This window comes from Mastigoproctus giganteus, chromosome 11, assembly GCF_048544385.1.
Source record: "Mastigoproctus giganteus isolate SK-2022 chromosome 11, ASM4854438v1, whole genome shotgun sequence".
Taxonomy (NCBI): domain Eukaryota; kingdom Metazoa; phylum Arthropoda; class Arachnida; order Uropygi; family Thelyphonidae; genus Mastigoproctus; species Mastigoproctus giganteus.
The window spans coordinates 78,688,960-78,716,502 of record NC_143585.1 but is presented as its reverse complement, the minus strand read 5'-3'; the positions used below and the strand labels follow the sequence as shown (position 1 = coordinate 78,716,502).

The 27,543-nt window shown below is 39.1% G+C and overlaps 1 protein-coding gene across 1 annotated transcript in view; it reads left to right on the top strand.

Moving 5' to 3' along the window:
• Positions 1–27,543, top strand: part of LOC150078163 (uncharacterized) — a 333,303-nt gene that overhangs the window by 128,185 nt on the left and 177,575 nt on the right. The gene's annotated exons all lie outside the window — the stretch shown is intronic.

Sequence of the window (27,543 nt, the reverse complement as noted above, 5' to 3'; positions counted from 1 at the left end):
AGACTGTGCAGTTATCCAATTTGTGCACTTACATTGCTGAGGAAAACAAGGAATTCAAAGTCCTAGATCTAATTATCATTCTAAAAAGTGCCTTTGAGTAGGGTGTGTGATTATTATTATTATTATTATTATCTTTATTTTCTCCTAAGAGACACCCGCTTACAGCTATTAACCAGGGGGTGCACATTCATATATACAAATATAATTTATATACATAATTATCTATTTATAATTTATACAAATCAGTCTTTATAAATTATACAAATTATACAATGTCTAAATTATACATTTTCTAAATCATACATTGTCTGATTAATTATATTATACACATCATTGCCTTATTTTACATGACAGGCAGATAGAAAGAGAGCACAAGCATAATTTACAATTTTACAAGGAATTAGAGAATGTTCACATCTACAGCACTATTTACAGCGAGTTCACAGAAAGACAAGACGTCCAATATAAACATAACAGGAGCAAAAACAGTCCCGACCAGTTCGTTCTTCATTTCCTGCATTCTCTTTTGTTTCCCTCAGTCGGCATCACTCAACATTTATAGGTGGAGTAATGCCTTTTGAAACACTTCGGTCCTGTATCTCTTCTCTGCGCAAAGCCTTTCTGGGTCTGCTTGAAGATCGTTGAACATTTTAATAGTGTTCAAAGGAAAAAATCGCCGAAGGCTTTCCAGCTGTGTGAGCGCGCTACTGATTGGAAGGGATGTTGTTCTATTCGCCCACCTTTGCGTCATGTGGGGCCGAGTCAGCAGGTGGTCAGTTTTCGGCGAGTCGACTCTTCCGGTCAGTAGTTTTGCAAGCGTGAGGATGTTCTTGGTGACAATAATGTGAGACCAAGGCGTGACATCCAAGTTGGCATATAAAATGGTTCTTGAGATTGTAAATGGCTTCGTAGTGATCCTGTTTAACCATCTCAGCATCCAGTACTCTAAACCCAGGAAAGCCTTGATGGTAGCAAATGGGGCAGAAGACCAAATCTGAGATGCGTAGAGAGGGATGGGGATGACGCATCTTAAAATATATTGTTTAACAAGGTCAGGGTTCCTGATACCTACTAGTTCTTGTCTGGAGGTCCATAGCGCTGCGTAAGTTTTCTTCTTTACATGTCCGAAATGGGGTGTGAAGTTTAGGTTTTCGTCCCATTTCAGACCAAGATCAATATGTGTCCTGACTTTTTTGACCACACTGCCATTTACGCGTATTGATATGTGGTTTTTTAATACCTTGTTGGTGAAAACCATTTGGGCTGTCTTGTGTTCATTTAGTCGGAGCCCCATGCAATTAAGGTATTCTTGCAACTCGGCGATTTTGGAGTTTGCTTCGTTGTTGCATTGTAAAGATGTGTTTTGGTCATTCGAGGTGACGAAATATTTCAAGTCGTCTGCATATACGACAAATTGCTTTTGATTTTGGGTCAGGAAGGGATGCAGTGCTGTTGCGAAGAGAGTAGCAGAGAGGACACTACCTTGTGGGACCCCCCTGTTGACTTGGAAGGTCTCTTTGGAAGTTCCATTTATGGCAGTGATGTGTCTCTCCCTCAAAGAACTCGTTATTATAGCTAATACGTGCCCAGTTATATGGAAATATTCCTCCAAGATGATAGTAATAGCCGAGATGGATATTCTGTCGAAAGCGGATGCAACGTCTAAGAAGACAATGTCTAATTGCTGTCTGAAGTTAAGGGCGTGTTGTATTCGAAATAGAGTCTCCATGAGATTGGTGGTAGTAGATCTTTGTGGGATCACTGAATGAAGGTACTCCGGTCTATGCCCGAAGCAGTGATGGTTGATGGTATTTAAAATGGATTTCTCAAATATTTTTTGAAACGAACATCCAATTGCAATAGGCCTGTAGTCTTTGGCGGATTTAGGATTGCTATTTTTGGGAACAGGTTTAACGAAATACGTATTCCATATCTTCGGAAAGTGGTTTTCACTTAAAATTTTGAGGAAAATGTGAAGGAGCAGATCTATGATGTATACACTGCTGATCTTAATCATGAAGAGTGGGAATTTATCAGGCCCAATTGTGGCTTTATTCTTGAGGCTATTCACAGCGGCTTTAATGTCATCTCTAGCGATACTGATTTGAGACAGTTCAGGATAGAACTCTGTCTTCAGTTTGCTAATTGCTTCACGGATTTTGTCTGTGTTGACTTCACTTTCAACTTGATTTTCTGCTAGAGGAGTTCCAAAGGTGGCTTGGGTCCATTCTGAGAAGATGTGCTCGGGCATTATATCCGTACGCCTTTTCTTATTATATATCCTGCTTCCTTTCTTTAAATGTGATCGCACCATGTCATAGTGAGCTTGACGTTTCAATCGAATGAACCGCGCTCTAGCTTCTTTATATCGAATATAATCAGGTGGGTGTTCAGTTTTTTTCCATTTTCTGAACAGTTTTTGCTTCTTTTTAAAAGCATATTTTACTTGTGGACTAAACCAGGAATTTGCTCGATGGGAAATTTTTATGTGTTTTGATGCGCCCTCAAGAGCAATAAAGTGAAGGGTATCCGAAAGTGCTTCTAAGGCATCGTCTACGGGGAGTTGGAAGAGATTTTGCCAGTTGAAATTCGCGAGCCGTTTCAAAATTACGTCTGGTTTTATATACTTGGTTGAGAAGATAACATCAGCGTTGTTTTCCCTCTTCCAGTTCTCTTTTTGTCTACAAGCTTGACTTCTCAGGTTGACTTGGATTGAGAGAGGGATGTGATCCGAAGCGAAGCGAGTCGTACTGTCAGTTAATGTGATGTCTAGAGCATTATAGTATACCAGGTCAAGGCGCTGTGTGCCTCTTGTGAGGGGCGTTTCAAGTTGTTTCATCGAGAGGGTTTCCATAGTATCATCCAATTCGCTCTTTGCATCTTTGTACTTAGGAAGAGGCATGTTCAAATCTCCCATCACAATAGATTCTACATTTGGGTTCAAGTTTGCTTCGCTGTCATGGTTGGGTGGAAGGTATATAATACAAATTTGTACATTCTTTGTACCTTCTCTGAAGGTTGCTGAGACGGCTTCAAAATTTTCCGAGTGTGACTCTTGGTTTTTAGTTACAGAGAAATTATTCTTATAGAGTATCATTACTCCTCCTCCTCTTTTGTTTTCATCATCATCACACCCAAGAGTGATTATCATCACACCCAAGAGTGAACGTCCTGCATATTTCTTCATAACGTTGTTGTTAAGGAGTCGAGAAGTTCTTCAATGAATTTATTCGTAGGAAATCTCTGAAGACATTTATTTTTCTCAGTAGAAGATTAAGATTCAGATACCTTCTTCAAGAATGAAATGTTTGGTTTTGTATGTGGAACATTGCTCAAATTCAACTTGTCAACTTCAGTGCGCGTTGTATGTGTCACCAGAAAGCGCCGTATGTTTAAAAATTCGTTTGTATTCAGTTACTTGGCATAGCGAAACATTGCTGAAATTCTCTTGTTAAATTGTGATCCCTTCATTTTAATCGTTAATCATATAAATATTATTGTGTAAATCTGTGCGCGCAGACATACACAGATATTTAGGGAAAGAAGTGTCCAGATGTACGAGGATCATACATCTCAGGATTATCTAACTTATTCGTAACTCTTTTTATCTTTCACATTTCATGGATAACTTTTTTTTGTTGTAATGTTTGTCATAATTTTTCTTAAATTGTATGTACAGATTTTCTCCTCACTGTATTTGACCCTTTTCGATGAATGTTTTTCAATTTTTGACAGTAAAAACTAAAATAAATAAGTTTATATCTACCACGATCAAAGAGATTTGACGTTATTGAGGTTCAGAATGTCGCATTCCGTACTGTACAATAACCCGGAAAAATCTGTACAATCTAAAAGTAAATTCTTTTTTTCTGTGTCAGATTGCAACCATTTGTCATAGATACTACTAGTAATTAGCAAAGCGATTAGTTGAAATTTTTCTAGACTAGGTTCACACGTTTAGCATTCAGTAGCCACTTAATTACTTTTGAAAATAATGTCTTTATTTTCAGTTCTTAAATAGAAGATTTTTTTTCCCTCTACTCTAGTTCTCTATACTCTCTTCGGTGATTTTAAATTTTCCTCTGGTAATGATCTCCAAGATTCATAGATTATTAATGACACAATTCATGTTTCATATATCTGAAATCTACAGTACTGTATTTTGTCACCGAAACTTCCTGATGGACATGGCTTACTTGTAATGACATCTACTTATGTACAATTAGTACGGGCGGAACCTTTGCATTCATGACGAAACTTGAGCAGCATAGGTCTGGTAACATAATTCGCAGCTTTCGAAGTTGCTGCTATCCCTTCATTAGCTAACTTCTGGTGCATATTCCTCATCTGTTCCCTTATATATACATGTATAAGACAACATGTATTTTGTATTTATTGAAATTGCGTTGAGATATAGGACTTCAGAGAGCCAAGTTCTGGCTGTTCTATGCTAGAACGCCCCTAGCTTAATCATGAAATGCTATTCCACCACCAGAGGTTTTTCCGCAAAATCTTTGCATTTCATAATTTTTACCATTGTCGTTATATAACGGTCTTTAAGGACGTCATATCAACTAATGGTACAATGTAGCACATGACGGGATTTCGTTACAACCTTGGAGATTGTTGACAGCGACTTACGACAAAACTTTAAAGGTCAAGGGCGGATCTCGTCTTCAGTTTGAGGGAGGTGTAATAATTTTAGGAGATTCATTACCTGATCATTGGCTATTATTCAGTAAGCACTGGAATTGGGAAGGAAGACCTTACAAATTAAAATCGAAATCGTAGGTATATTTTAACGTATTTTAAACTTCACTATTTTATAACTTGAAATCCGACAAATTCCAGGATCCTGCAAAGATCAGGTCCGACTGCTGAATTTGGGAGGTTTGACTATACTAATGCTATTTTGCCTTTTCTCTTGGTTCAAAAAGATCATGTAATAATAATAATGAATTTGTTTATTCGCTATTGGACAGTACAAATGACATAATGTCGAAAAAGAACATTGCTTCTTGAAACAATGAAAGATGTTAAAAAAAGTTCAGTTATAAAAGCTAAAACGTCTGAAGATAATTCCTGTTATTGACCTTCTCCTTCTGAGTTATTAATTAATTCTGTTAACTGCGATTTAAGGTGACTCTTTGGTAGTATTCTAACGGAACAGCTTCCCATACACTTATAAAGTGTATGTATGGGAAAGAAAGAAAGGGTAGGGAGTTTGTAATTCGAAAGGTCATGCAAGCTTTGTTGTGATACTCACTATCCTGGGAAGCGCAGCCTGCCTGTACCCCTTAAAGACTGTTACTGGTATAATATTCATGGGAAAGGATTTTAAATGTGCAGACTTGCGGCCTCTCTGTGCTGACCACATCCTTTAAAACCGGTTTTTTCTCTCTCTTTCTCGCTCCACCCCCCACCTCTTTTGAGTTTTGTCCTTTCTTTTCTCCCCTCCACATCACAATTCCAGGACTGATAAAACGTGTCTCGTTTGAACGAGAAACGTCAGAACTTCGCCAACGATCCCTGTCGGTAGAGGGCGTCCCACCCATTATATCACTGTAATTTAAAACAGTGCAGGCAATTGTTCACTTTTTGTTTATGCGGTTCCTGTGGTGCCTGAACTCATGTTCTCTGTCAACTCTAAATTTAAATATCGGAGAAGGAGCTACACCTCTCCACGCCACTCTGTTCAATAAAGTTGTCGACCGGCAGAATCTAAATTTCCTTGTATACAGATGTATGCGAAAGGGCATGCAATGAAATTAAATAAGATTTAACCACCAGCTAAAGGTTTTAGCTAAAAGCAGTTATGGTACCCCATCATAAATCTGTAAGCACTTGGAAATTAACACACGTAGTATAAAATTTATGTTCGGCTATGCAACCAGTTTTTCTTTTCTTTTTCTTTTTTCTTTTCTTTCTAAGAAATCGCTCAATGGAAACACCTTATGCGATGCAGGTATTGTAAAAAAAAAATATGAATCGTTAAGAGTGAGCGAATGAGAAAATTATATAAGGGAGGGAGAGTAATTGCAAATTGCAGTTGCAAAGCGTTCTAGTTGACGTTCCATGATTCTTTAAGGGTTAGGATTAAAAAAAAAAAAAAAACCTATTGCTGCAAGATAATAGAACTATTAATTTTACTGGATAAAGGCCTTAGGGCTATCTGCGATTACCCAATATATGATACTTTTATTGACAGTGATTTTTTTTTTAATAATTAGTTCTGAATTTAGACACTTAGCTATGTTCTCGTTAACCGATGTTGTCTATTGGTTGGAAATCTCAAGGGTTCTCAAATTAGAGACTTTCTTCCCCACACTTAAGGTTTGCCCCACCAGATGTTTTCGCAGGCCGGCCGCTAAATTGTCCACCGGACCGAACCTATCGATAACCTTAGGAGGCATCCGGAGCTAGTGTCCAAGCTTGCTGTCTCTGCTCTGTCAGCTGGTGACCGCAAGGAGTCCAAGTAGTGTATATGTCTAGGAGCTGAGTATATTCTTGCTCTGTATACACGATATTAAATTTTTTTTTCATTAATTCATACATCTTATCACCTCTACTTTTACTTTACTACTGATCATATCATATATAGTCAAACTAATAGAACAAACTTAACTGCGAAAAGATTTAAACCTCACAAACAGTTCTTCATTCATTTCGCAAATGTCAAGTCTCAGTTCCAATCTCAGTGACGTCCGTTTCGACCTACAGCATGCCAAGCTCGGTTTACTTTTTCTGACAGAATCCTAGTCATCTGTTGCCTCAAACACTACTCGTGTCAGTTTCCCTAATTACTCACTGTATGATTCCTTTCGCTTCACGGATGGTACTTGTGCATATGTATGGTCTGATATTCCTTGTCAAAAATTTCATCTGGAATCTTCTCTTTTTGATCTCTTCCTTAAAATCTCTCTCTGCCCCATTCTCCCAAATTCATTTGTTGCTTCTGTCGTTCTAACTGTACAAATCACTCTGAACTTTTTAACTTCCTTTCTTTGCAACTCGTCTTTCTCCAGTCCAACCTTTGTAACAGTGAGGTAATTTTCCTTGGTGATTGTAATATTCACAACCGCAGCTGGCTTCAATTTTCTACTGTTGGCTACAATTTTCTACACGGACCCAGCTGGTCGAGGAATACTGAGGCTTTTGAGGATGCCAGTGACCATTTACCTACCAGAATACAAGACAGTCCTAATTACACATCCAACATCTTTGATCTTTTCCTCACCAGCAACCCTTTAAAGTACACTGTCAGTGGTCCTATAGGCACCTCAGATCACAGTTTGATGGTATCTTTTTTAATGGACCCTCTCTCTCGTGGCAGTCCTTAGTCTCGCGTCATTTGTCATTACAAGAATGTGAGGTACGATGATCTCGACAAGGCCACGATGATCTCGCAAGTTTTAAATCTTTCGATTCTAATGTTTGTTCAGATCGTATCGATGAATTAATCTTGTAGGAATTAAATCCTTTATTTCATATTCCACTATAAAACGTCTACTGCTCCTATGCTCACCTTCGATGATACTCATATCTAGATAAGATCACATATGTTTATTATGTATTACCCAGACTTCTAATCTTACTTGATATAAACACATATTGCTTGTTACTTTCCTTGTAAACAATACTTACGTTGTGCAAATCCCAAATCCATTTCCCCATGTAATATATTCCTAAATCTGCGGTGGTGCTCCCAAAACATTTCAAAAGAAATGTTTTGGGAGCACAACCAGACTCCTTGACTCCATTCAAGAGTACAGTCAGGTTAATTACTGACCTGTATCTTAGAGTATCTTCACTCTGTCTCCTAGGCTTTTAGTTTCTGCTTCATGCCTTTTCTCTAGATATTTCCATGGGCACTGTTCTTCTGAATTGGCATCAATGATAATTCCACTGTTCTCTTTCAAACTAGTCCGAACATATACTCCAACTATTCAAAATCCATTCACTCAAAACTCACAGAACCAACTTTTTCTCTTCCTCTTTTTTCGCTTCTGCTGTCTGGTACAACCTTCCTTCACATGTATTCCTCAAAAATTACAATCTATGGAAATTAAAGGCTAATATCAACAACTCCATTTCTTCTTTGTCTGGGGTTTTCATAACAAAAATCAAGAATTCTTCTAATTGATAAGTTCTCGCGGTAGCACAATAGATATACGTAATCGCCATCCTCCCCAAACTAGTGGAAGAGGCCCGGGTTCGATTTCAGCCAATGACACGAGGAATATTCATGGGCTTTTTTTCACTCTGTAGTTGAGTTAGTTTCAGGCGAGGATAGCAATGTTTTTTTTTTCCGGAAACTCGGGCTATTCTTTTATAAAAACAGGTAAACCGACCAGCTGACACATGCAATTTATGTGCATAATGCATAGATAGATGAGGTTGTTCTCTGGTGGCACTAATGTAACTTTTTTAATTGTTTGATAATAAGGTTTTTTAAAACAAGTACCTATAAATTTTAAAACATTATAAAAGAATATAACACACACACACACGCACACACATACACATTGGGTATGTTGAGGGTCTAATGGCTCCCGGGATTTCTCCCATCTCCGTGTTTGTTCTCTGTATCGAGTGACAGTGCCTTGTCAATGCAGAGGTTTGGCAGTGTGTGGGTCATGTAGAATGTAGTATGTTGTGCCCATTGTTCATCCGGCCTGTCAGCCGCCGGACCCCTAGTGGGGCCCGACGTTACCATACCCAGTGACGGGGACACCGGCCGGGTATACCAATAAGACTAATTGTACTCTGGCAGGTCCACCTACTTTCCTGAGATTTCAGTGGCTAGGATCTATAAAAAAAAAAAAAAAATTTTAAAAAATTCGCGGTTTGGTTAATAAAACGGTTTGTTTAAACATTAAATGGGGTTTTCGCCGAATGAGTTTCTCTAGAGGTCTAATAGTTCAGGCAGTAATTTTGGTGTATTAGATTGGGACCTGTGGTGTAATACGCTGTGTAGGAAAAGTTTTGGGAGGGGAGGCAGAAGACTGGAGGTAGAAGTAGAAGAACGGGACTGATAGGGAAGGTAGTCCCTCGTTTTTCAGTGGGCATTCCCATGCCACTCCAGAAGGAAAAGTGGGGTGGTGGGCGACAGCGAAAGCGTCGCCCCCGTCTGGGAAAGGGAGAAAAGCAGGCTGGAACAGATGTCCAGCCCCGTTTGCCAGATGGCCTTCCTCAGCTTTCAAGGGAACAGTCCAAGGTTCAGAGGATATCCGTTCCAATTCTTGTATTTAGGTAGTCCTTTCAGGAGTCACCACATCCGGAGCACCCAGTGGTGCACCGGGAAAGAGACAGTTTATTGTTTCCATTTAGTCATTGCGTTTTTTCTCATTTTGTCTAGCCCGGTTTTCTGGTTATTGCCTTATCTGGTTTAACCTTGGAAGGGTTGGTGAGAATGTAGGCATTTTGTTGCGTTGCATGTTCTGTATCACCATTTTTATGGCGATGAGTGTTCTTCGCCTGGTGAAGAGCTGCTGAGCAGAGTTTGTTAGTGCTCCATATTCTTCACTCGAGTCCAGCAAATGTGATTCCATATTTTTTGGGAAGTACTTTATTGTTTTCATTAACCTACATCTCAGGTCCTCATAGTTTGGGCAGTTATACATGACGTGCGTCCAACTCTCCTTTCACCACACACGCATCTCGGGTCTTCTTCCAATCCCAGCTGGGCCAGATGTTCTTTGAAGACACCATGGCCTGTCAGTATATATGATGCACACACACACACACACACACACACACACACACCATGGGATATTGATTATCTGCTGAGCTAATCCAGATTCTTGCAGAGAGCGCCACCTTTATGTGTGTTCATATAATGCATGCCAGTTTATTTGACGTCAGTTTAAATATTTTAATGAGAATGCTAATTTAATTTACTGTTAATGAAAATTACACGTGGCTTTCTCCGAAATGTTATGTTTTTATTCAATTTTAAAGCTAATCGCTTGCTTTTTTGTTTGTCCGATGCTTGAAATTCTGCTTAAGTTAAATTAACGAGACATTTTGTTTTCTTGAAAACTATTACAATGATCTCATTTATTATTCTGAACGAATAATGTACTTGAAGTTAAATATATATATATATATATATATATATATATATATATATTTTTTTTTATATATATATAAAAATCAATCTGTTCAGAAGTAATTTTAAAATTTGCTTCTGAACAAATAGATTATCTGCAGAAATTGATTATCCAAACAAATCAGTTCCAATCAGCCCGGATAATAGACGTCACACAGTATGTAAAAATTAGTTCAAGTGAAACAGAATATTTACAACTTTCTCGGTTCACGGCGCTCTTAGTGTCTTAATTTTTTCACGGGGGGCCCTAGGCCAAAAGAAATACCTTACAGTCCCGTTAATTAAGTAGTTAGGTCCAAACAACTTAATAAGTAACGTTGAAACTGTGAGCTACCTCGAGCTAGTAGTTCGTGCGGTGTCCTACAGATGACGAGTTTCGCTGTGTTTCCCTCAAAAATTTAAAATATTCCGCGGCGCCCCGGTGAGGTCGCTGCTGCTCTTCGGGTCGCCGCGGCGCAGTTTGGGAACCGCTGAAATACACTATTTTAAAACAGATCAGTAACTGAATTAAACCTGTTTGTTGAACTCAACATTCCTTATTCCACCAAAACTCTTGAAAAGAATGGCGAGTAGTATTCATTTGCTGAATCTGATCTTGGCCTGCCTATTGTATGTTACGTAATCTTTAAATGAATCTATATTACATTCATTTGATACACATAACAAAAAAATATATAGGAAATAAATATTCGTCTATAATCTGTTCTTTTTTTTAATCTCAACGTGTAAAAGGCTTTCCGAAAGTAATTCACTGTTTAAAAGCTTATTGTGGTGTGTAATTTTGTAGATTAGTATATAATTTAATATAAATAATTCATATTTATTTAATATCTTAAATTTAGATATTAAAATTTATTTATGCATATAGATGAGTGAGAAAGTTTCTCTAATATAACCTGTGCATTCTATAATCAAGAGGAGTTCCCTCCACTCTGCGCCACCCTAATATGGGCGACGACATGTGTGTCTGAGAGAGAGAGAGAGAGAGAGAGAGAGAGAGAGAGAGAGAGAGAGAGAGAGAGAAAGAAACTAGATATCAGACAACGTATATTATTGCGTGATGTCCCCATTTAACCCATGTTTCTGTTTATCTTCAGCCAAGGCTAAGTGTCATGACGAGGTCAGATACGGTTCGTCAGTGACAGATAGGCTGCTTTCCTTTAGATGCCACCGAGTGGTAATTACAAGTTTTAAACGGGCCTGGCTCCTAAGAAGGTGTAGGAAGTGTAGTGATCGCGAAGGGTTACCGTGGGATCGAGCAGTCCAATTAAATGCTCCACAGCTGTTTCCAGTAATCAAAACAATAATGCCACTGCGCACAATACTCTTAATTATTATAAATTTTGTAAGTTAGAAATTTTCTCTGTAGGCATCACACACTTCCAGAAAAATAATGCATGACATTAAACTCCTTTCATATGACTTTAAAAGAAATTACTAACTATGGCTGTTGGTGTTTCTTGATCAGTATTTTAAGAGTGTAGACCTCTTTAAAACTTTGGCCACCCTTAAATATTTAACAATTGGTTCTTCTTTATCGGCAGATTTTATTCACAGATTTTCCTTGAGTATGAATAAGAATTAGAGTTGAGATAAGATTGTAGCTGGGGAATGTTTTTTCTTTAATTTTTTTTTTTTTTTCAAAACTTATAAGATTTTCATCTGATTTACTCTAATTTATTCTTACAAAAACATCATAAAAAAGAAAAGCTCAAGTTTCTTATAAACTAATGCTCATCCTTCTGGAACAAAAATGAAAATAGGCACACTTATTAAGACGTTCGATATTATTCTTCTTAATGCAGATCACTAATAGGTCATTTAGTGACCTGCATAAGGGAGACTAAAGTTTTAAAGTGTATATATTTCTCTCATTAACTTGCAACCGTCGTCTTTGAAAGTGATGTCGGGTAATTATAGACCGAACTGTTAATGTCTCTTACGGTAATGATTCAAGTATTAGCTAATAATTATTACCAGAGATGACACTATCAAAGGATACATCGCAACAGGTCCCCTCCGTGTTTACCAAATTTCACCGAGAAGACATAATTTATGATTAATGCATGAGCTGTCAGAAGGTGGAAAATCGAATATCTAATAGCTGTCAATTTTTTTTTCTTTTTTCTAAAGAGGGAGTTTTCTGTATAATGAGACAGCTAATATCATATGAGTTGGATAATATGGATTGACAGAAAGACAATGCTAAGCTAATCTGAAATGCAGAAGCCGTTCTCAACCTGTGCTGTTTCAAGCGCTTTCAGAATTTTCCAATGAAATACTGGATTTTTCCCCCCCTTACAGCTGAATATAGTGTAATTATGAATTTCTGCTTTTAATGAAACTGTTTGGTATAGTCTTATCAAATACCATCCATCACCAGTTCAAATGATAGTGCTTTGCTGATTGATTGATGGAGGGTTTTAGGCGCATCAACAACTTGGGTCATTTTGCACAGTATATAATGTCTGTAAAAAATACGTGTGTTCTGTGGTCGATTTTCTGTTTGCTGGACGAAAAATTCACGGAGAAAAAAACCATGCTGTCCTCACCTCAGACTGACTAACTCAGCCACGGTGCGAAAAAGGACCATGAAAATTCCTCCTTGCACAATTGTTGGGATTCGAACTCAGATCTTTTCACCCGTATGGGGAGGACAGCGATTCTATCAATTTTGCTACCCTCAAGGGCAACGCTTAACTGCAGCATTGTCTAGATTTAGTGCTTAATCGATCACGCAAATTTTTTTATGACCTTCAACATTGATAATTGTAAATATGCCGATTTAGTCGACCTTGGGAGTTGTAAACCGCTTCGAGTCCATTAATCTTTTAATTGACGTTATAGGCATATGTGTGAAATTTGATCTTTATGATTCATTTCATGTCTTTGTAGTCCGGCATGCTTTCATGTCCTGGGTCTGATCAATCCTCCTGGAGTAGCTGATGCGTTAAAGCTTTCCAATGGCAAGAACAAGGGTCTAATCTGTTCATGCGGTACTGCTCCTGCAGCTTCTAGTATTTTTAGCATACAGCTTATCCCTTCCCATTGACGTTGAAATAATCTCCCCATCAAAAAATATAATAAGGTAAAATGTTCAGCAGAAATTTGTTAAATACCTGTATTTCGGCGCTCAGTTTGTTCTACCATTATATTGTTGAGCGCTTTGGCGTACTTTCCTTAGCTGTCTATAGAGCGTAACTTAAAGCTCTGTTTATATAAATAAATAAATAAATTTGCTGTTTATACTCTGGGACTCCCACACAGGATTAGAGGACATTACAAAATAGAGAAAACAAGAACATTATCATATTTAGCGAACACAGTCAACTCAAGCACGTGTACTTTTTTTTTATTTTAATGAAAACCACAAACACGACAGGTATTAGAACCTGCAGTACTTAGTACCGTGCATGGTTTGGAGATTGAGAAGACGAAAGAAGATATTTGTTGACATTGGACTTGAACTTCTGTAGAGTGTAATTTTCAGGAAATATGTATGAAGGAAGGTTGTTCCAAAAAATCCAACTAATGTCTGGACACTTAAGGGTAGATTTCAAAAAATTTTCATCTCTTTAAATATGAATCAGATCTATGAATGTCCAACTAGAAATGAAAACCACTTGGATTTAGTCTTCATCAACTTTCCTTTGGTGGTCTTTAAACCAACTAATCTTTTCAAATCAGATCACATTCCCGTGGCCTTTTCCATCAAGAAAAGATCAGTTAAAGATACGGATTTAGAACAAAAACAGAAGCTCAATTTCAATAAAGTGAAATGGCCTGATATGAATTATGCATTTAAAAACTGTAATTGGGAATTACTATTAAAAATCAATGATCCTCAGGAAGCACTGGACTGCTTTTACCAAATCATTAATGAAGTTTGTTTGCTTGTTATTTGGTTTTTAGGAGCATTAGCAACTAAGGCCATATTGCTCCGGGATATGCGGTGGTCATTCCCTGACCTTTCCGCATCCTCCGTATTTGGTGGTGACGGGCTCATTAATGAAGTAACTAACAACCTTGTTCCATGCTATAGTGTTCCTGATCCAAATTACCCACACTGGTTCTCTAAGGAACTAAAATCCCTACTGGAAAAAAAAAACGAAAAATGCATAGTAGGTTTAAGACAAATAAAGAAATGTGCCTTTACAATAAATATTCCTCCTCAAGAAGACAGGTTAAAATGACATTAAAACGGGACTACAACAAATACTTGTGCTTTGTCGAAAGAAGAGTCTTCGAGGCAAAAGATATGAAGCCTATATTCAGCTATTTCAAAGCAAAAAATCAAAATGCGGCTGTAAACACGCTAGATATTCCCAGTGAATTGTCATCTTTGTCTGAGACAGACTACCTTGCTAGCAGCTTTGAAGAAATTTACAAAACAGATACAGCAGGTGACGGGATGGAAGGTAACGAAAATTTTCCTCTCAACTACATTGATACTCTAACAGCATTTGAAATCAACCAAGCAGAATTATGGAGCACAATCCACAGTATGAAAAAGGACCTCACACGAGGCCCGGACGGTATCCCTACTGTCTTATGGAAAAAAATGTGGAACCACACTTGTAAAGCCATTACTTCACTTAATAAAATTGGTATTTGAGAGTGGAATCTATCCAGCTCAACTGAAAAAGACCTTTGTTACCCCTCTTTACAAAAAAGGAGACCCATCCTCACCCAACAATTACAGACCAGTTTGTCAATTGAATACACTCTCAAAGATAATTGAATCCATTGTAATGAAGCAGCTATTTAACTTTATGAAACTTAATTTGTCAGATTACTCTCACGGATTTATCAAGGGTCGTTCCACCTGCACAGATATGATTTCGTTTTTTTCGAATATATCCCAGGCGCTTGACGAAGGAAAACAAGTCGACTCTATTTTCCTTGATTTAAGCAAAGCCTTCGACAAGGTAGTCCATCAGAGACTAATCAACAAACTGCATCACTATGGTCTCAGAGGACGGGCACTAAACTGGATTGAAAACTACTTGGAAGGTAGAGAAATGTCCGTGACATTCAGTCCTGAAATTGGTGTCCCACAGGGTTCATCCTTAGGCCCGCTATTATTTCTTATCTACATCAACGACCTGCCAAGCACCCTTGGAGACTACCAAATCAAAATCAACGTATTTGCGGAAGCCATAAAAATCTATAAAGCAATTCGCAGTACCAATGACTGCATCATCCTAAACGAAGCTCTTCAACGAATTATTCAGTGGCTGAAGGAGAACAAAATGGCAGTCAATGAAAACAAGTGTGAGCTGATGAGCTTTGCTAATGCACACAAGAAAAACAAACTTAATTTTTCTTATTGTATCAACAACAAGGCAATCAAAAAAGTTAGTACAGCCAAAAATTTAGGTATCTTTATTAAAGAATCATTTTCCTTTGATGTCCATGTCTCTAACATTGTGAAGGCAGCTAGCAAAAAAAACTAGGTTTCCTGAAAAGAATTAACCGAGACTTCAATCAGTTGGCACTTTTCATCTTTCTTTACAAAATCTATGTTAGGCCAGCCCTAGAATTTGCCCCACATGTTGCTTACCAAAAATTAGAAATTGAAAATATTCAAAAAAGAGCAATCCAGTACGTTTGTTTTAAAAGTGGCCTTGAATACAATGAGAAATCCTACCAAGAGTGGTGTGTATACTTTGGACTCGAAACGCTGGAAAAAAGAAGAGATAAAGCCGACTTACTCCTTCTTAACCAGCTGTTAAATGGTACCCTGAATTGCCCTCACCTTGTCTCACAAATAAATTTCAACGCTCCGACAAGAGCGTTAAGAAACCATCCACTGCCGGAACCATCCTATGCGAGAACAAATTATGGATACTACAACTTCTACAACAGGACTGCAAGATAAATGAACAAAGCAAATATGGAGATATTTGAAACCCCCGGACACTTCAAGAGGCAACTGAAATTGCTAACCTCATCCGTTACCTGACTTAAAATGTACTCTTCTTGCAAGTTCTAAGACTCTGATTGTGTAATGTGTGTGAAGAAATACCAGTGCTCTGCCTTACTCCTACCTGTTCACTTAAATAGGACGGATGAGTCCTAGTTTTATTTTATCTGTATATTTCAACTCACTAGTCTTCTTATGTACATTTACTTTTCTCTTTACTTTGGGAAATGTATACTCCAAGCTTCTGCTTTGAAGCTGTGTAATAATGCTTTGTAGCTGCATCCTCAGGCACGTTTGTTTGCTGTTTTGTAGCTGTTAACAACAACAACAACAATAAAAAGAGAGAGCGGAAATTATAGAAGCCAATTGAGGAGAACAGTGCCCATGGAAGTATCTGTAGAAAAGACATGCAGCAGAAACAGTACGTCTATGAGACAGCAAGTGGAGAAACTCTGTTAGAGATGAATCATTAATTAACCTAACTGCCCTCTTCTGAACGGAATCAAGAAGCCTGAGAGAGGTTTTGGGGGCACCGCCCAAGATATGTGAACAGTATTCCATGGTAGAGCGGATTTGCGATTTGTACAAAGTGAAAAACTGTTTGGAAGAAAAGTAACGCCGAGAGCGAAAGAGAAAACCAAGTTCTTTAGATGCAGAGGAAGCAATATTTGTAATGTGCTTGTGCCAAGAGAGATTAGAAGTCAGGATAGTAAAACCCAAAAGAGATATATCATCTTGTCTAGAAATCGGAGTGTCACCAAAGGTAAGCATAGGAGCAGAAGAATCCTTTTTGCGAGATATAAGACAAGACTCAGTTTTAGAAGGATTGAAATCAGCTAAGTTGTCTTTGCCTCACTGGAGAATTACCTGAAGATCGGCATTTAAGGAATTGGTAGCGGATGTTGGAAGTTGAAACTGATTGAGCAGGGCGAGGTTTCTCAAACTGGAAAGTGGAATGCAATGTGTTATCATCAGCAAAACCTGGATAGGATTTCCGGTCAGTGGAAGAAGGTCATTAATATACAAGAGGAAAAGAGCGGGGGAAAGAACTGGACCTTGGGGGACACCAGCATTAGTGGAGATGTTAGAAGACAGAGTGCCATCTGCCACCACCCTCAGTGAGCGGTCAGAGAGAAAACTGGATAACCAATTACAAAAAACAGTTGCCAAACGATAAGATGGAAGCTTGTTTAGAAGACCTTTATGCCAAACACGATCGAAAGCCTTTGAGATGTCAAGAGCAACTACTTGTGTTTCACCGAACCTTTCCATTGAATTTGTCCATAAATGGGTAATATAAGCCAGAATATCACCAGTGCATCGACATTGACGGAATCCATACTGGCGATCGTTGATCAGATGGAAGGAACGTGTACTACTGTATTTCACTTGACCACCCGACTACGTCGTTCCAAAGTTATTTAAAATACCTACTTCTTTCTAAGCTTTGCTTTCCGTCTTACCTGTCCCAACAGTTAACGCAACTCTGTTGCTCCAGCTTCACGCTACAGAGTTCCATTATCCGTAGTGCACTACAAAACAACGAACATGATGTTAACATAAGAATGCTACTTCAGTCGTTTAAAACAACGTACAGTCGAAGTACTTCATCAGTTTTCTATCTGAGGTGTGGCCTTCTGTCTCCTTTTCTCTCGTTAAGTTGGTTTCTAATTTTACTCACATTAGGTTTTTAAATTTCATCTCTCAATAACATAATTTTGTTATTTCTCACTTTGTTATTGATATTTTTGTTTAATCTAGCACAGTGGTTCTAGCTGTCCGTCCACACCATGTGGAAAAGGCCTAGATTCGAAACCCGTTTCAATAGGAGGAACCTTTATATATGTTTTTCGAGACCATCAAGTTAGTCTGTCTCAAGTGAGGGCTGAATGGCTTTTTCTCCTTGGATTGCAATTTCTTATCCCTTAAAACTGGCAAACCGACGTTTCTTTTTTACATTTTGTAACTTTGTTGGAGGTCTTGACCTAGAAACCAAGCTTCTAGGTCAAGACCTGCAGACACGCCTGTGGCTTTGATACTTGAAGATATGTGGCTTCTGTCAAAATTATATACAGACTCTTCTATGTCTGTAGCAACTAGAAGCTTAGATCAGTTCTTTAAAGCAATTTACACATGGAACACAGCGAAATTTCTAAATAACTGGCCAACCTTATGTTTCCCACTGTTGTCAGTTGTCTTTTTCGCACATTTTTTGGAACCGGTTAAGAAGGATTTTGTTGGAATAATAACGTTTTGTTGGAATAACCTGTCGTATATATTATGTAATAAATAGATAAATATTTGGCTACATGCACGTTGTCAAAACTACTACTGTTCATTCTTCCCTTCCAACCCTCTATATTTAAACTTCATTTTTCTGTGTTATGTCAAGACATCCGAACTTCTTAGAGAGAGAGAGAGAGAGAGAGAGAGAGAGAGAGAGAGAGAGAGAGGTATACGAGGGAAGAAATGTGTGCCTATTTTCCTTGAAAGATATGGTTATTGTCATCAAGTCATATGACACCACATTAATTACAGTAATATGTTTAAATTACCGCTTGTTAGTCCACTATTCAGAAAGGTGAACTAACAAGAGTTCTCTCCTTTCTGTTCTGCAGTCAAAACCTTATTTATACTACTGTTTTACATTGAGGGCGCTTGGGTCAAATCCAGTGTAACTTCCTCTTCCTCTAGGATTAACGTTTCTTTCCCACGAAATATGTGTCAAAAGATAGGATGGTAATTTGCTTTATAGTTTATGGCGGAAAAGGAGGCCTCGGGTCTATGTCCCTTTTGTCTGTGAAGATCATTCTTTGAGTTCAGGTAATTACTTGGAGATAATAAAGACATATAAATGATAAGTAGCTAATTGTTATCTTATTCAGTTGTACATGGTGTCTGTAAATTATTCACCTGATTATGAAGCTCGATTAAAATTTTATTGTAATAGTTACTGTATTGTAAAACGGATTGCTGCACTTCTCAAAGAATTTCTTATTACACAACCGATTTCCTTCCAAGTGTTTTGAAACAGCTCTTGAGAAATGGAAGTAACTTCCTGTTCAATCCGGTCTTTTAACTCTGTGACGTTATTAATTTTTGCATAATACTTTGTCCTTTACGTAACTGCATACAAAAGGGGAAAAAAAAAAAAAAAAAACATAGGTGTAATATCCGGGGATCGAAGATTCCTGCTGATCCATCGGTTAGGAAATTTTTTATTGAGGAAATCGCACACATGCAAGCTCCAGCGCGGGAGTGCTCCATCTTGCTGATAGAACACATATGGCTGCATATCTTCCATGGGAACGCTTACTGGACCACCAAAGCTCTGGCCAGAACAAGAGCAAAGGCAGTCTGGCAACGGAGTGGATGGTGCGAAATGGTTAAGAGCAGGGAAGACAAGGGGGAATTATCATAGAGCGTATTACAATTAGGTGGTTTAAAACAGTAGTATAATCAAAGAAGAGAGGAATGGAAATCGTGCAGATCATCCCATTTGTCGTTTTTGTAATGACAGACGATACAAGATTGAGAATGGCTTTGGGAAAGAGTTTCATTAGAGAAGAACCCATCACTAAATTGTTATTTAAAGTAATTTGAAGACAGTTAACATAATGTCCTTTGAATGGATGCCTTAAAAGCATGAAGTATTTGGAAGTACAAATAGATCGGCATCGGCAGTTACGATTTATATCGTATGTTTGGGACATACGATTTATATCGTATGTTCCAAACGGGTGACCTGGTGGGGTGTTCGAGAGCCGCCGTAGTTAAAGTGTACCAGGACTGGCGTCAAAATGGTCAAACAACGACCCGACGGCAAAACTGCAAAGTTCAGCGAAAGGTTGATGTTAGAGGTGAGCGCCAGGTCCGACAACACGTACAGACGAACAGGCGCAGCACTGTTGAAGAGTTGACTACCCAATACAACATGGGCCAACTCTGAACAATATCTGGCATGACCATGCATCGCACGCTCACACGTATGGGCTATACCAGCAGACGACCCCTACGGCATCCTCCCCTAACCAAGGTTCATCGGCGTAAAAGACTGAAAGAAGGTGTGCTGGTCGGATGAGTCACATTATTTACTCCACACCGTGGATGGTCGTGTACGGATTTGGTGTCATACAACATGAGGCTCTTGATCCATCATGCATGGTATCAAAAGTGCAGGCCGGTGGAGGCGGTTGTATAGTGTGGAGCATGTTTCACTGGCAGGAACTTGGACCCCTCGTGCATGTGGAACAACGTATCAGTGGGCTCCGCTATCGTCAACTGCTTGCTGACTGTGTACACCCCGCTATGTTACACTTTTTCCCGAATGTCGACGGTGTCTTCCAAGATGACAATGCGCCGAGCCATCGGGCACTTGTGCAGGAATGATTTGAGGAACACAGTTCTGACTTCCAGCATATCGATTGGCCTCCGAACACCCCCCCCCCATATCAATCCCATAGAGCACTTGTGGGACACTATGGAACGGCATATCAGGTGTCTGGATACACTAATCACTTCCACACCTGCATTTCTGACCGCATCACACACAGCTTGGTTGGCTATACCTCCCAAACGCGACATCTTGTTGAATCAATGCCACGTCGGATAGCTGTTGTACTGAGGGAAAAAGGAGGACCTACGAAGTATAGGTAGGTGATCATAATTCATTGATCACTCTGTGTATATGCCATCTGCAACTAGAATTGGAAAATTGGAACCAGATCAGGTTAGGAATAATGAAATTGCGTAGAAAAATTTATTTCACTATGAGGAAAGTTAATTTGGAGAAAGTTGAGTATCAGAGATGTGTTTTATGTATAATAACCAAAACCGAATTTACACCGATGCAAATAAGACAAAAGTGTACGGCCCGTGACACAGGTTCTGTTAACAGCGTTAATTAGATTAACTTTTTGAAATCAGCCACCTGAAGCTATGAAGCGTTAGTAGTCTACAATGCGTGTATTCTTCGATCGGTATTTAGTTTTGCTGTTTGCAGGACGGAAACCCTGACTTTCCGGGAGAAAAAAAACCACACAGTCCTTGCCTGGGACTGACAAACTCAAAGGCACCTAGTGAAATGAAGCGCATAAAAATTCCTCAGGTCATTTGCAAGATTCGAACTCAGGCCTTTTCAACCCGGTGATTGTAACCCTTGAGGGCGCATGTTTTTTGAACTACGCTTACTAAAATATGCTCAGTATACACAATTTAGTTAAAATATGCTCAGTATACACAATTTTTGCTAAAATATGCTCAGTATACACAATTTTTATATAAGTCGACTAGATGTAAATTCAGCCTTAGAAGGCCTTAAAATACTGTAAAGATTAAACTAAGTTTTAAAATGTAAAAAACTATTGGTATATTTTTGGGTAATCGATGTAGTGCTAGGTAGAATATTATTTCGAAGTTTTTACTGCCTTCAGTGGCGCCATCTATTAGTAGTACCAGTATTTACATACGGAATGTATACCAGTGGATAAACTTGTTCAATACTTCCTCTTCTGACTGTTATGTATTAGTGAAATTTTCGTTTTTTCCTCTCTATCTCTCTTCTCTCCTGATATAAGGTAAATTTGGTTTCGACAGATTATATGGAAATAGTCGACCAAATGCGGACCGCAAAAAAAAAAAAAAAAAACACAATATATTATTTTTTTATACATATACAGTATACTGTATTATTTAAGTAAAATTAATTGCAATAAGGCATCATATCTTTAAGAGTATAATAATCTATATAATATGGTGTAAATACACCGTAGAAAACACCGTAGAAAAAATGACGTTTGTAGTGTAAAAGGGCATAATTTTATCTGTATCTCATATTGTGCTCATCCTTCACAACGAGTTGTCGTGCATTGCACTACCTCGAATAAGTAACGCTTCACTAAAAGAGAAGATTATTGTTACTTATTCTCAGTGGGCACCACCACCACCCAGACGGCACCGTTTCAAGGCTTGTTGGGCTTTCATGTCTGTAATACCAGGGTACCTGCCCACCCACCGATGAAAGGCCAACAAGCCCTGAATATCAGGCTCCCCCCCTGAGGTTATCAGGGGGGGGAGCCTGATATTCACAGAGTTTCCGAGAATAGGTAACAACAGTCTTCTATACTGGGCAAGCGTTGCCTATTCGAGGAATTTGAGTTTTTGAGTGGTGTGAGTTGAAGGAGTTACTGTCCCTTTCATTCTTTTACACCGTTTCTTTTCTTCTTCCACTCCTACTATAACTTTCCCTTTGATAGTAGAGTTATTATCCCACACATATACAAACAAGACTTGAAACGGTGCCGTCTGGGTGGTGGTGCCCACTGAGAATAAGTAACAATAGTCTTCTCTTTTAGTGAAGCGTTACTTATTCGAGGTATGCAGTACATGGCAACTCGTTGTGAAGAAAGAGCACAATATGAGACTTGTCTATGGTGTGTTTACACCAGTATTATACAGTATATTATATATATATATATATATACCAGGGACGTTTGAAACGTTCATGGCCTGAGTATGAATGGTTTCTTCAGAGAATTCCATACTTGTTCATGCTACAGAGCACTCAAAGTCAAAGGTGTGCAGCTGCGTGTGCATTGGATATTATGCCTTTACAGTTATCAGACCATTCCTCCGTCGCGGTCCTAGTCCCTGATGTTTTTTTTTCTTTTTTTTGGGTTAACTGCAGTTACTCCCTCCCTATTTCTAGGTAAGGATACGTCGAGAGAACTCGATTTAGACTTAATCTGGATTCATCCGTGAACTTCATGTTGTACAATTGCTCTTGGGTCCAATTGACAAGTTCACGACATCGGTTGAAATGGCCTCTTCTCTTCTCTTCGATGAAGTGAGAGGAAACAAATCATGGGTCATCTTGCATACAGAAAATCAGTTTACGGGGACTGGACACAGTTGGCAGAAATATTCCACCCTGAGGTGGCTTCAAATATGGAAGAGAGTTGTGTTGTCAGCTTACTATATCGTTAGCACTCCAGTCGAGCACAGCTACGATTTCTGTTCTACAATGCCATGTGAAAAGGCCAGTTTAGAACCCCACCTAGACGGGAAGAATTTTTATGGGCACGTTTCACAAGTGGCTCAGCTAGTTGATCTTCGGGAAGGAATGCATTACTGTTTACCTTTTTTCTTTTTTCTGGCAGTTCTGGTGAGTACTGGTATTGGGAAATGATTCAAAGAAGCAAATTTATACAGCATCAGCCAAAAAAAAAAAAAAAAAAAAAACTGTCATCCCCTCTAATAATTTGTCTAGTTCTATTTTCTTTTTTAACAATTTTTTCATATTTAAGGGCTGTGGTAAATCAACAAAATGGCTAACAGAAAGTCTACTTGATGGGCATTACTCAGTATATTACAGAGGTCATTAGCTGATGTACACCCCCCCCCCAGCAGCTATGTTGTTGTTATTATTTAGGAGCATTAGCAACTAAGGCCATATTGCTCCGGGAATATGCGGTGGTCATTCCCTGACCTTTCCGCATCCTCCGTATTTGGTGGTGACGGGCTCGAACCCCGGTCTAATCAAGAAGCGTGTGCTACGCACTGCTGCTCCTTTTCACCTGGCTACGGAGGCGCGTAAGGGAGGCTGATGTTATACATCAGTCTCCCTTATGCCAGAACCCCTTAAAGGACGCTGTAATTAATAACACAACCGAGATTTTTTTCATATTGCTGTTTAATTTGCTCTTTTAAGTTATCATTAGAATCATAATACCGCGTTTTGAAACGGTAACATGTCTCCTGGTCATAACCCGATCCAACAACTTGGACATCCAGAAAGAACACGAAGTCACCTCTTACACACAGAAGGTCAAGCTTACGTCTGTAGTGGTATCGAGGCTCCTTTAAGACCATCTATCCTTTCTGGCTGCGTCTATTCTGCTTGATATTAACCACAGCATGATGTCTTTTAACGTGAATGCCATGATATCTGTGGCATCTCAATGCTGTATGGGCAAGGGTCTCGGTTGCCAGACAGCTAGCTCTACAGCTTCTCTCCATACTTCTTCCTTCAGATGTTCTGGAGAGAGTAGGGAGGGCATTGATCCCAATTGGTATGAGATCAATATAAACATGGCCTGATAGAAATCTGGTACCGTGTTCTACCCACCGATGCTGGGCACGTACCTTAGTTGACCCCCTAAGACTACAGCCATCAAACAATCCATGTAAGAAGCGACTACAGCGCTCCTTCACTTTTGCCTTATACTCCAATTTCCTCCTGCCATCCATAAGAATTCTTTCTACACTAATAATCTCCCGTCAAATGGCAGGAGAAGAAGCAATAGACCTAATAACAGGAGAATTGGGTACTGCAGCTTCTCCAGTTTCTGTATCTTAAAAAGAGGGATAGCCCGTTGAATGGATGGGATCTTTATATCCCCTTCTATGATGTCAGCATAAAAATATACAGAGACAACATCCTTGGGGAAACTCATCCATTGTTTGGCAGCCATCCTCGCCTCAGAATCCAACGCATTAAGCCTGCCAGTGTCACCCTTCCTAGGACAAAGCGATGGTAGAAGCCTGGGTATTAGGTATGTCATCAGGATGAACAGCCTCTGCTGGGGTTTGATTGGTACTTTACGAAGCCTCACCAGCAGGTCATTCAAGGTGGCGCCAAATTGCGTTCTTCCCATGGGAGAAAACTCTATCCCAAGGTAGTTGCAAATCTTAATAACATCTCCAGGTGGTCATCTGTCGTTCCCCACATAGAAGCGGCAGCACTCCATCTTCATTTTCTTCTCTCTACCCGTGGTACCAAAGAAAGTGTCCATGATGTCTTTATGTTAACCTTAAGCCCTCGTCGTTTCAAGAAAGTGTAGATCCGGTCTAAGAGGCACTGCAGTCCGGAAGTAGTAGTAGCTATCAGAATGAGGTCATCAACGAATGTCAGGGTATTTACTTTAATAAAGTTTACACCGTAACCGATATGTCTACGCATATCTTTGAGGAGGAGGTTCAAGTACAGTATTGAAGAGAAATGGAGATAACGGGTCTCCTTGCCTCACTCCTCGGGTAGGATGAATCTCCTAGCATTCACCAAGGAACCCCAAGCTCGTGTATGAGGACTTGTGCAAATCTTGAATGTATGATATAAAAGTAGCGGAAAACCGTTTTCAACGAAGAGAATCTTTAATGGCATAATTAAAGATGGTATCGAATGCCTTTTGGATGTCAATAGAAGCAAGATGGAGATGTTTAAAGATTGTTCCTAGAATGAGATAATAGTCACTGCAGCAGAAAAACATTTTCAGCAACACCACCAACTGGTACAGAAGTCTAGAATCCAGAGTAACTGCTGATATTACCCTCTTGGCTATGATCTTGTGAAACGTTCTAAGTACACAGACGAAACAATGATGGGCCTAAAACCTACTGGCTACTTAGAATCACCTTTCTTGGGGACAAAAATGGTATATGTGCCCTATGCATGGACTTAGGTAGACCATCGGACAATAGGAATATATGTAGTAAATCTATGAGGACCTTTGCTGGGGTTTTACGGAGAAGTATAGGAGGAACTCTATCTGGCCCTAGGCTAGTTACCAGACCTGAGAATGACGAACAGAACTCCGAGATAATAATAGGCTTATAAATATTCCTCCCAATATTCTCATGTTCCGAATAATCTGAAGAGAAGACGTAGGAGTCCTGGGGATATTCAGAACCACAGAAAACCTCTTTCCAAAAGTTCGTAAAATCCTGGAAATCAGCAACATCATCAGAGGCTACAGCATCGTCCAATATATGATGTGCGCAAAGTTTACGATTTTTATGAAAGAGCCTCTGAATTTCTGCATACTCTTTCTGTCTTAATAATCTCATTCCTCAGGGTCGGCTTTAGGGTAAAGTCGAATAGGCACTGGACTAGGAGCGCCAAGGTTTGGGGGACTGCGCCCCCCTTCTCCCAGAAACAAAGCCCTTAAGAAACATTTTGCGTTTCATGTGTTAATTGTTAACATGTTAAAAACAAACAATATTAAATTCATAATTTACTAATTTACATAATTATAATTTATAATTACTAATTTACGGCAAGTTGATATGTGGGCTAGTATGGCCAATGAATTTGGACTGGTTTTCAGTCAGGAGAATAGTGAATTAATGGTTTTAAAAAGGAGTGGTGGCGAGCATGACAGATACATTACAGTGGAAGGGAAAGAGCTTAAAATGGTTAACAATTTCAAGTACCTAGGAAGCACAATTACAAAGACTAGAGTGACAGACGAAGAAATAAGTAACAGGGTACAAGCGGGCGGGAATTTCTACAGGCAGACAAGAGATATGATCTGGAACAGGAACATACCACTGAAGTGTAAGAAGGCTATATACCAGACCTATTACATACCAATTGTGACGTATGCATCTGAAACTTGGACTACGAGGAAAAAGGATGAAAGCAGAATACAGGGGCAGAAATAAGATTTGAGGAGCATAGCCGGAAAGACAAGGCGCGACAAAATCGTCACGAATGATGTGATTAGAGAGAGAATTCAGGTTGAAAAACTCCAGGACAGGACTGAAAGGTCCCGTTTGAAATGGTCCGGACATGTCAAAGGATGAACGAGAGGCGTTTGCCAAGAATGTTTGATTTACGATTAAAGGAAAAAAGACCAAGGAGGAGACCAAGAATGAGGTGGCAGGACATGATAAAGACTGATGTCATTAAGAGAGGAGAGGAGGAAACTGGAATGAAATCAATGATGGAGAGAAATACACGGACAGGGCATGGGGGCAAGGCTTCTTACGTCGACCCGTGGAACATCTGATTGACAGATGATGATGACGAAGAATTACTAATTTACATAATTATATTTTGCGTATAATTTACTTTTTGCAAATAAATAAAATGTAAAATTAATCATTCTAAAAAATGAAAATCTTCGCATCGGCGGGAGGGGACCCTTGAGCTGCCCTGTCATACCCAGAATGATAAGCATGGTCTTGTCTAGTGCTAATGTCACGTCGTCTTGGTCTCCTAATAGTAACATCCCATCCTACAATGGCGATGTTAATGACTCGGTCCAGTTCATCAAAATCAGTTCTGTTATCTAGGGCTTCCACCTACATACCTTTTAAGAATCCTATGATTGAATGAGGTTTCTAGAATCTCTGTTAATGATTGAATAATAGCATTGTGGAGAGCTTCTTTCCTAAGAGGAATTGCTGTACTCTTCCACACTTTTATATTAATTAACAACTACAAGCCCTATTTCCACAATGTTCGGTCAAGCAATTAAAGGCAGGCTTAAAGCCCCCGTGGGTAGCACAGTTGGTAGAATCGTCGTCCTCCCCACACTGGGTGGAAAAAAGCCGAGTTCGAGTCTCGTCGATAACATTCGAAATTTCTATGGGCCTTTTTCACAATGTGGCTGAGTTAGTCGGTCTCAGGCGAGGGTAGCATGGATTCTCCCCCCCCCAGAAACTCGGGTTTTTCGTACAGCAAACAAACTCGACCACAGAACACACACAATTTACAGACAATGTA